Consider the following 11,721-nt stretch of genomic DNA (forward strand, 5'->3'; position numbering starts at 1 on the left):
ACACACACACACACACACACACTCTCTCACACACACACACACACACACACGCACACACACACACACACACACACTCCTTTTTCTCTTCTAGTGTATACTGCACAATAATATCTGAATACAGCTGACTGTACTTTAAAAATACTATGAAACATAGCGCATTATATAATGCTAAACCACTCCCATATGGGGTTAAAAATGGATTCAGATCTGATTTCTGGAAACACAGTTCAGTTTGAACAGATTGCATTGAGAGTAGTTCTAATGATAGTTACTCTCCTCGTGCTCATTACTTTAGCAACTAATGTAGATACTGACATCAGCATCTGAACAAATGCATCTGATTCCTTCACTCACTAACTTACTATGAGGACAGACATAAAATCAGATTTAAATCAGATGCAATCAACAAATGTTTAGTGCAATGCTTTCGTACAGTCAGTGGGTTCTGTGTGAGTGTGAACGTCTGTCTTTACGTGCGTTTAGGATGTGATGATCCCAGCTGAGGAGCACACAAAATCACAAGCCAAATAAACCACACGGGGGCCAAATTAGCAATGCCTTTATGCAAATGAAAGCCTCTGATGCTGTTGACGAGGAGAGCCGTTATGTTTCCACTCCAGCTCAGCTCATAAAACACGGCAGGATCCGTTTAGAAACGACATGCGAAGGAACGAGAGAAAAGCTCCAGCAGATCTGTGCTCCCTGAAGTGATCCAGCACTGAAAGAATCATTAAGAAGCGATGGAATCAAGAAAGTCATCTGTTGCACAGCAAGCAGACAAGTGTCAGAATATGTGTCTCTGGAGCACAAAAGCAGTGTTAAGTCGCTGGGGGATATTTGTAGCAATAGCCAACAATACATTGTATGGGTCACAATTATACATTTCTCTTTTATGCCAAAAATCATTAGGATATTAAGTAAAGATCATGTTCCATGAAGATATTTAGTAAATCTCCTACCGTAAATATATCAAAACTTAATGTTTGATTAGTAATATGCATTGCTAAGAACTTCATTTGAACAACTTTAAAGATGATTTTCTCAATATTTAGATTTTTTTGCACCCTCAGATTCCAGATTTTCAAATATTGTCCGATCCTAACAAACCATACATCAATGGAAAGATTATTTATTCAGCTTCCAGCTGATGCATAAATCTCAATTTAGAAAAATTGACTCTTATGACTGGTTTTGTGCTCCAGGGTCACATTTGAGCACAAGAGTCTTTCTCAAATACAAGTCAATTCATAATTATCATCTATTTTCACACTTTTTCTTCAGTAGTTGGGCCACTAGTAAGTGCTCATGTTGCTGTTTGTGTTCAGTAGTTGTTGTTAATGCTGTGAAGCAGCAGACTGTGTGTGTGTGTGTGGAAAAATTGACCCTTATGACTGGTTTTGTGCTCCGGGGTCACATATGAGCACAAGAGCCTTTCTCAAATACAAGTCAATTCATAATTATCATCTATTTTCACACTTTTTCTTCAGTAGTTGGGCCACTAGTAAGTGCTCATGTTGCTGTTTGTGTTCAGTAGTTGTTGTTAATGCTGTGAAGCAGCAGACTGTGTGTGTGTGTGTGTGTGTGTGATTGAGTTCAGCACCACGGACAGCTGCCACATGTTTAATAGGCCCTGCATCTAAAATCTGAATGATGCCAGCCTTTTACAAACGATCAGGTTCATCTTTAAAAAGACAAACAATAAAAATAATCATATTCAGTTTAGTAACAGAAAGAAGTTTAGCAGAAGTAGCCCTAAATGATTTCTGTATACTGGCACATACAGACATTTGAGATGCAGGTAAAAGAACAGCGAGTCAAGTTAATGTTTTTATTCAGAAAATCAGTGTAGAATTAACACTAAATTCGTTTAAAGCATAAATGTGAAGTTACAATGGTAGAGTTATTTAGATACTATTACATATTTTCATTAATATTTTGAATGTTTTTATTTTATATTTCAGGTTTTCATTTTAATTGTAGTTAAGGTTTTAGTAATTCTCTTGTGTTTTTTGTCATTTTTAGTATTTATTTATTTATTTTATTCAGTTCTAGTTATTTTAGTACATCAAGTTAAACTAACTTAAAATGAGAAATGTTGCCTCGGCAACTAGCTGAAATAAAAAAAAGTGTTTTCTATTTTATTTCAGTTAGCGTTTATTTTACTTCAAGTAACAAAAATATTTTTTATTTATATTTAATTTTAGTTTCAGTTTTAGTTAGCTATAATAACCCTATGGTGCCAGATTATAATAGCACGGCACTGAATGATTAGCATGGTTTATACTGTAGGCCTAATTATTGTTCATAGAAAAATACCAGGATAATATCAATATACTTTGCTGTACTACAAAAGGTTATAAACAAACAAATGCTTTTTTTATTGGTTTGAAATGTAAATAATGCAGCTAAGAAGCTCAAGCATGAATTCATTTTTATCAACTTATTCTGTACTGTAAATTTAAAAATAAAAGTTATTTAAAATATATATATATATATATTGCAGTTGTGTTGTTGTTGTTTTTTATCCTGCTGTGTGCGATAAACAATATGCATATTTTTAATTTTAGATATTAGGGGTGAATTCAGGTAAACTGGGACACTTTTTGCCATTGAGATGACTGGGGAAAAATGTCCCACTTAACCAGAATTCATCCCTATTTCAGGCAGAATTATTGTATTGTAGCTATTTTAGAGGTTATTTATGTACCCACCAATTATAGTGCTAAGGCTGCTAAATGCAGCTTCACAAACATGTTATAAATGTTATAAAAATCGCTCCGTGTTTTGAGATCCAAACCTTTAAACGCCGCACAAACATTTGTCTCGTCGCTCCGCCCCCCGCGAGCACCTTCACTCACGCCGCCCTGTGATTGGCCGGCACGGACTTGTTATGCAAATGAGCCGAGGATCTCTTCAAAAGGCGCTGTCTGACGTCACGAGTCATAGTGGCAGCTGACACGCGGAGAGAGAGACAGATGGAGAAAGTGAAAGAATCCTGAGGAGAGAAGAGCAAGAAGAAGAAAACCAAGAGAGGGGCGTATAGCAGTGATAGAGGGAGAGAGAGAGAGAGAGAGAGAGAGGAGGAGTGGATGGTAGAGAGCCGGAGACACAGCGCGCGGGAGGGAGAAAGATGGCCTCGGTAACGGCGGAGAATGGCTTCAGCACCGCGGACAGCTCCGGTAGAATGAACGGACTCAACAGCGCGATTCCGATGAAAGATCACGACGCCATCAAGCTCTTCATCGGTCAGATCCCGCGCAACCTGGACGAGAAAGACCTCACGCCGCTGTTCGAGGAGTTCGGGAAGATCTACGAGCTCACGGTGCTCAAGGACCGGTTCACCGGGATGCATAAAGGTCGGACTTGGCTTTCTTTCGCTTTCTCTTGCTGTAAATGATCCCGTGCGTGTGATCAGCACGTGCAAATCCGCCCTCTTCTCAATACCCATGAGGAGAACCTTAAAAGTGGCATCATGCATGCTCGTAAAACTGCTGGTGCACTTGCACTTTTACAAATAAAGGTTTCAGTTTGAAACAAAATCTTAAAAAAAATTGTTAACCTAAAAATTGTATTATTTAACATCATTATTCTAACCTATGTACATTTATTTATACCAACAACACTATTTTAATGGGTTAAATTATGTAGAAATTAGTGCTGTCAAATGATTAATCGCATTCAAAAAGTTTTTGTTTACATAATATATGTTTGTGTACTGTGTATATTTATTATGCATATATATAAATACACACACATGCATGGATATATTTGCGACAAATAGGTCTTAAAAATGTATTCAAGTATTAATATCATTAATCCAATCTATGTACATCTATTTATACCAACAAAACTATTTTAATGGGTTAAATTATGTAGAAATGAGTGCTGTCAAATGATTAATCGCGATTACAAATACATGTAAATATTTTCAAAATATATGCTGGGTGTGTGAATTTATATATACATAATAAATATGCACAGTACTCATATGTATATTATGTAAATAAAAACTTTTATTTTGCATGCGATTAATCATGATTAATCGTTTGGCAGCACTAGAAGAAGTAACTCTTTACGGTAAGAATTGCAGGTTACCGTTTTTTTTGCAATGAACAAATTGTTAGAGGATCATTGAAGAAGCTTTATTTTAAATGTGTGGAGTGAACTAAAATTGGTAACATAAAAATGGTTTTATTCAAGTCAAAAATATTATTTAACATCACTAAACCAACCTTTGCACATCAGTTTGTACCAACAAAACTATCTTTAAATAGCTCTTTGTTGTAACAATTGCAGGCTAATAAATTTTTTTTTACAGTAAGAAGCTTTATTTTAAGTTTGGAGTGAAGCGTGTGTTTGTGGATCAGAGCAGCATCAATGCAAACACAAACCCAGATCAAATAGCGTTCAGACATTTTCATGAAGCACGTCTCCTGATGTTCTGATGGAGCTTTTTTGGGCTTTTGCATGGGGAGGATTCTTCTTTATCACCTCTTCTGCTCGTTCATATCCCTGGATGTGAGGGTTCGCAGGCATGCATACAGCATTTTGCTTTTTTGTTTGTCTCACATCAAATTGCATTTTACTCTGGAAAGTCAAACGACAATCTCAGAGTTCATTTTAATTAGTTTAAGTGTCACTGCATTGAATTTTTCCTCTGTACTGAATAAAAAAAGAATGAAACTCCTGATGTGAGAGTGATGTTGTGCAGAACTGCAAATAAAGAAATAAAAAATAAGGTTGCATTGGGCAGAAATTGGACTAAATTATAAAAAAATGTGTTGAAGCATGCAAATGCATTATTATTTGATTTAATTTTGCATGCATTCAGCTAATAATCTGTAGTTATTCAAGAACACAAAGCCTGTCTGTATTTATTAAATTAAATAATGCATCTCACATCTTCATGCTTTTTTGAATTACATCATTTTTTACTGTGTAATGTGGCTTCGTTCTTTGTGCACGCTCATATTTTCCTCTTCTTTCATCAACATTATATAATCTACAAGTGCAAAGGCCAGAATATTTCCATTAGGCTCTTATTTAGTCTTTTATAAAGTCTCCATCTCCAGCTGCTCTCTCTCTCTCTCTCTCTCTCTCTCTCGCTGTAATCACAGTTGTGCAGGTTTTGTGCTGATGGTTCCCAGTGGATCAGATGTGTAGCATTAAAGCTGTTAGTTTACATTAACAGGCCGGAGGAGAGTCAGGGAGGGATGGTGACACACATACGGCCGTCACGAGGAGCAGCTCAGTGTCCTCAAACCCTCTGAGAGTTATACATTGAGTTCTAGTTAAAAACAGTTTATCACTTCATGCTGATATGCAAGGAGGAACTCCTTTGTTTCTTTCTCTTAGCACATTTAAAATGCATAATCAGTAATGCACTTTTGGCTCTATAAATGGCAAACTGCAGACAGCTCGTTCTGATCGGTGCTTGTGGGTGTTGTTGATTTGGTTTGACCGGCTGCTGGCATCCGTGCCCTTCACACCTCTCTCAGCGTCGGTCCGTGTGCTGCTTGAGCTGTTTTGCAGCGGCCTGTGGGGCAAATCTTCAGCTCTGAGACGCTGCGATGTTTCCTTTCATCATTCACTTCTGTGCAACAGCAGTGTCAGTATGCAGTGACCTCAAAAGACTTCACTTAACCCTGTAAAGCCTGGAATATGAAATAATAGTCTTTGAAAAGGAACAGTTTATTATATTTTATTAATCAGGTTTTATGGCTCATATAGTCTGATATAGTGAGAATATGTAGGAAAAAAACAACTTGGTTTTATTCAGAGGGACTCAAACTGTGCAAATATGTGACCCTGGACCACAAAATTATTCATAAGGTTCACAGTCAGATTTTTGAAATTGAGATGCTTCGCTGAGATGCAACTATTTGAAAATCTGGAATCTGAGGGTGCAAAAAAATCTAAATATTGAGTAAATCATCTTTAAAGTTGTCCAAATGAAGTTCTTAGCAATGCATATTACTAATCAAAATTATTTACGGTAGGACATTTACAAAATATCTTCATGGAACATGATCTTTACTTAATATCCTAATGATTTTTGGCATAAAAGAAAAATGGATAATTTTGACCCATACAATGTATTGTTGGCTATTGCTACAAATATCCCCCAGCGACTTAACACTGCTTTTGTGCTCCAGGGTCACAAATGTGCATTTTGGGTGCATATGCTGATATTTATATGATGAAATTCTGATGCTTGTAATGTAAATCAATGGAAGCTTTATAAGAGTACAGCAGATACTTACATTAAATGATATAAATATCAGTCGTCACCCTATATCTCCAGTAATAAAAACATATAATGCAATGCAATGCTGATTGAGAGCTGAAGAAATAAAGGCTCCTCAGAAGATGTGAGATGTTCTGGAGGCTTGTGAAGATCATTCCTCCGCTGAGGAACAGTGAAAGTAAAGCTTCTGGAAACAAACGCTCCTCAAAAGATCCTGAGGATCAGATTTGAGACGCACAGTCCAGTACTGCTTCAGTCCAGTAAGTGTTCTTCTGGAAATATGACTACAATTATTCTGACGTTTACTTGATAAAAATCAGTCAAGATTTGACAGCAACAAGACGTATGAAGCACCAGCTGAAGCTGGACGTTTGTACAATTATACTAAAATAGATTTTTCTTGATAAAAAGCTCTAAACTATCAATCAGAAGACATGGAGTGCATTGTGTGCGACAGGTCTAACAGCAAACTTTGATCATGATGATCATTTAGAGGTTGTATGAAATATGATACAGTAGGATTTATAGGGTTAAGTCACACTTAAAGATGTCTGAATGCCATTGCATGATTGAAATCAAACCAAACAAACAAGTATTAAGCTTAAAACTACATAATGACATTCAGACATTTTGAAGTGTTTCATGTGTGTCTCACTGAAGAACTGTCTATCTGTAGAGATTTGGATGGTTTGTGGTGAGTTGTGTTTGATGGCTTGGGCAGTGTCAGGTCCTGCTGCTCTTACATAATGTTATTTAACTTGTTCTGCCGCTGCTGGACTCCTGGATCAGCACTTTCTCATCGTCAGTCTGTTTGCATTTTGTTTGTGTTGGAGTTTTACTGTCTCTGTCTCTCTCTCTCTGTGTGTGTGTGTGTGTGTGTGTGTAATGACTATCAGATCAAGAACACCTTGTGGTGGTTTCTACTTGGACACAGTTCTGGCTGCATTAGGAAATATTTTCCTGTGCAGTGCATATGTCTTGTGTCGTAGTTTTGCCGTGGTGATTTCACAGCCAGATTTAGGAGGTTGTTCAGGTGGATGAGGTTCAGTGTTGGTTTTTCGTTGGTGTTTAGGTGGTGTGTGTGGGCTCCATGGCTGAGCTGACAGGAGCTAAAGTATCGGATCTCCACAGAGAGAGGTGAGCCGCAGAGACACCTGACCCTCACCTCATCACAGCCTCAGTGCTGCAGAAACCTGACTGAGCAGGTGTGTGCGTGTGGGTGTCTGTGTGTGCGCGTGTGCGTCTCTGTGTGCGTGTCTGTGTGTGCGTGTCTGTGTGTGCGCGTGTCTGTGTGTGCGCGTCTCTGTGTGTGTGTGTGTTTGGCAGCATTGACCACCTGACCATCCCGTCCCGCTGTGGGAAGGGGTAGCTCAAGAGGGTCTTGGAGGTCTTTGACTGCTGGTTCGAGAGCGGCAGTATGCCCTATGCCCAGGTGCACTACCCGTTTGAGAACAGGCGGGAGTTTGAGGACACCTTCCTGGCAGACTTCATCGCTGAGGGCATCGACCAGACCAGAGGATGCTGAGAAACCCTTCACAACTCTTCAGATGAAGTCACTCATTCATGGAGGTGAATGGCACCTCAGTAGGTCATGTGACTCTAAAAACAAAACCGTTAATGGTAACGGACAGATATTGATTGATTGCCAATGTCTGAGAGAGCAGGTGGCCAATAAAAAAGTGTTTATATATGATATGTCACTATTTAATCTAAAGATCGTAAATAATACATGTTGCAATGCGATGCGTATTTATTTGGCATAATATTTACTTAAGAATAAAAATAACCTGTGAAATAAAATTTTTTGTTAAAGCAGATTTCTCATTACTGTGATAAGGAATAAGTGATACATTGTAAAGTACACGTTCTGACGTAAACATCATAATAGTAGGATGCAGTAATTCATTGGTAGTAATTACTAGAGGTCGACCGATAGTGGATTTTACTGATAGCGATTAATCAACCGATAGCTTTTCAAATGGATACTGAACGAAAACTAAAATAGTGCTTTACTATAAAAAGAAAACCAGCACTGAACCATACTTTGTAAATGAATACACATATTAATATTAAATATTAATTATATATTGATCATTAAAGTTAGTTCATTGTTCATTAACTAATGTTAACAGAACAAAATGTTGAAATGAACAATCTGACAAGGAACAATGTTTCTACAGCTGTTGAAATTACATACACATGGATATTGTATTTATACTCTCACACTTTAATTGCTTCTATTTTAGAAAACATGATGATTATCTAATCAAAATAACAAAATATGTTAGTCGCACACCAGGCAAAAGCACAGCACCATGCGGACGACTCGCAGATATCGCACACACGCCGGACACCTCACGTTCAGTTCAAGCGGCGGTCTGAAACAAATTATTTAATCACTAAATGTTATTTTATTTGTCCAATTAATATGATTTTGAATATTGCTGTTGTTTGCATAACCATCAGACGTGTGATGTCTCTGTATGATTTTTAATTATTTATGTCTCTTTGAAGCCCTGAAACTGTGAACCATTCTGCACATTCACATTAGACATGATCCAACTTTATACTTTATGACTTTAAATCTAAGTTAAAGACTCGTTTGGTTTTCTGGCTTTTATTTTAAAAATAGAGATTATTTTGTTTACTTTGATGGTTATTGTATGTGTTATTTTTCTTTTCTTTTTTCTTTATAGTTTATGATTTATACTTTGTTTTATACCTTATATTTTATACTTGATTTTTATACAACACTTTGGTAAACTTTGAAAATCTCTGTATGATTTTTAATTCTTCATGTCTCTTTGCAGTCTGAAACCAATCTACTGTTCACTTTAAAAATGCTATTTTATTTTATTTTTTTCTATTATTTTCTATTCTATTTTTATTTTATTTTGTTCTATTCTATTTTATTTTATTCTATTCTATTCTATTTTATTTTGTTCTATTCTATTCTATTCTATTCTATTCTGTTTTGTTCTATTCTATTTTATTTTATTTTATTTTGTTCTATTCAATTTTATTTTATTCTATTTTATTCTATTCTATTCTATTCTATTCTATTGTATTTTATTGTATTTTATTTTATGTTATACTTTGATTTATACTTTATGATTTATACTTGATTTCAGGGAGACTTCTCTTCTCACATCCATCAGCTGTTTGCAGTCCTGAAAGACATGGGAGTATTCTGTCATCATTCAGACATGCTGATCCAAACCTGTGTGACTTTCTTTCCTCTGCGGAACATAAAAGAAGGATTTTTGGAATGTTCATGGCGCTCTTTTGATACAATGAAGATAAGACAGTGAAAGTTAAATGAAAACAATGCAAGCGTTCATGCAAACCGCTATAACGTTTTCATCGAATAAAGCTCCGTATGCATTCGTTTGCACACTGATGTTCTCAACATGAATTCAGTCGCCACTCTTCGGCACAATAAGAAGCACAAAACCTCTTCTAAATCCCCAGCAGAACTCAACATTAAACACCAATAGCTTTTGTTCAAAAACACAGAAAATTACACTTAATTCCAACATTTACTCTCTAGATCAGAAACAGAAATGTGGATTCAAATTAAGTTGATAAAATATTGAAGAATTGTGTCGCTTCAGTGTTACATTAGTATCATTGAGATACTATTCATTTTTGTTAATATTTGGATATGGATATGTGCATTATAATTTTGTAACATGTAATTTTGTTGTTTTTTTAATGTAATTTTTGTCATTTTTATGATTTATATGTCTACATAGTTTTTATTCATTTTTATTGCAGTTTTAGTTATTTTAGTACATCAAGTTAAACTAAATTAAAATAAGATGTCGCTTGGCAACTAGCTGAAATAATAATACAAAAAGTTTATTAAACTAATCCTAATGATAAATATTTTGAGATTAGATCTTCACAATGATCTGTTACTGCAACATTTATACATAAAGTATTTAAAAATGTCTGAATGTCATTTCATTCGATACGAAATATCATTATTAGTTTTAGTTTTAGTTGAAGTTATTTTAGAACTTATATATATATATATACAATTTTTTTATTTATTTTAGTTTTAGTTGACTAAATCCATGTGTTGCTTTACCTCATTCTAATGAAGTTAATTGAATAATCAGCAAAAAATAAATAAATAAATAAAAATGGGAAAGAGCTCCAAAAAGGTAGAAGTCTTATAAAAGTAGTTCATATGATTAGTGTAATATTTTTCCTCACTGTCCCTGATCTTTTTTTATGAGAAAGGAAACTCAACATTCAGGTTTGGATCAACATGAGGGGAGTAAATGATAACAATCATGATTTTTGGCTGGAATTAGTCTCAAATTTGATATTTTATTATTTTTGTAAAGCGCTATTCTAGAGGTGACTTGACTTGACATTAAAAAATGCATTGCAATCAACAAAGATTAAAAGGAAAGTGAGTGAAATTACAGTCACGGGACTGTTTCTGATTGGTTGAGTGGATGCTGTAATTCATTTTCAAATCATTCAGTCGTCACAGATAAACACCTTATATTCACTCGACAACAGTCACGGCTTTTGCCAAATCAGTGCATATTGAATTTGAAATAAGTGAACATGTTGTCAAAGTTGGTATAGTGGCTTTACATATTTTCGTCAACTTACAGGTCACAAAGTTATGTATGGGCACTCAGTTTTGAGTCTGTGGGTCCAATAGAGTGAGCAATAGCATTCATTTACGGTGAAATATTATTCGTCAGAGGCTGATTTAGTATGGATCGTCATCAGGATTCAGTGGGTTGGTATTGGTTGATATTTTCTGCCGGAGTCTTGTATCAGACTGAAAACATTAGTGAGCGATCAGAGGTCACACATTATCCTCCTCTGACGGGCAATTTGTCTAAAGAGTGAGATTGGTCAAAGTCCGGCCCCCATGAGGACAAACACGAAACACACACAGCTGGAGAAAAACAACACAACTCTATCACTTTCGTTTTCGTTTTCATCTTTTTAGTTCATTCTTTGAAAGTCAGGTCAGTGAGCTTCTGATAAAATATAAGATAAAACAGAGTGAGTCTCTTATATACTCTGTTAAAGATTTAAGAAGAAAATGTTCTTGCATTTCTTTTTACAGAAGAAAATTGCAGGATCGGTAAAAAGAATAAGAAAAAACACAGCAGAATTTATTATAAATGTGGTTTGCCTTGTAATGCACCTTGTAGGATCTCATGAATTTAAACCATAATTATAATACCTAATTGTATAATGCATTAAACATGACAAACAAACCTTTAAATATTATAATGCATTTTAACTTTGCTAACTATTATTTATGAAAAGATATAATGCTTTACAGCATACATTATGTATATTTTTATAATGCATTATACATAAAGGCTTTAAGTGTTACGAAAATACCAAATATGCACTCAAACATTTTCATAACCTTTTATATAATATAAAAGGAACACGCGCTATTAACATAAATACAATCAATTGAATACTTG

Source organism: Sinocyclocheilus grahami, unplaced genomic scaffold, assembly GCF_001515645.1.
Source record: "Sinocyclocheilus grahami isolate Dianchi unplaced genomic scaffold, SAMN03320097.WGS_v1.1 scaffold201.1, whole genome shotgun sequence".
NCBI classification, from domain to species: domain Eukaryota; kingdom Metazoa; phylum Chordata; class Actinopteri; order Cypriniformes; family Cyprinidae; genus Sinocyclocheilus; species Sinocyclocheilus grahami.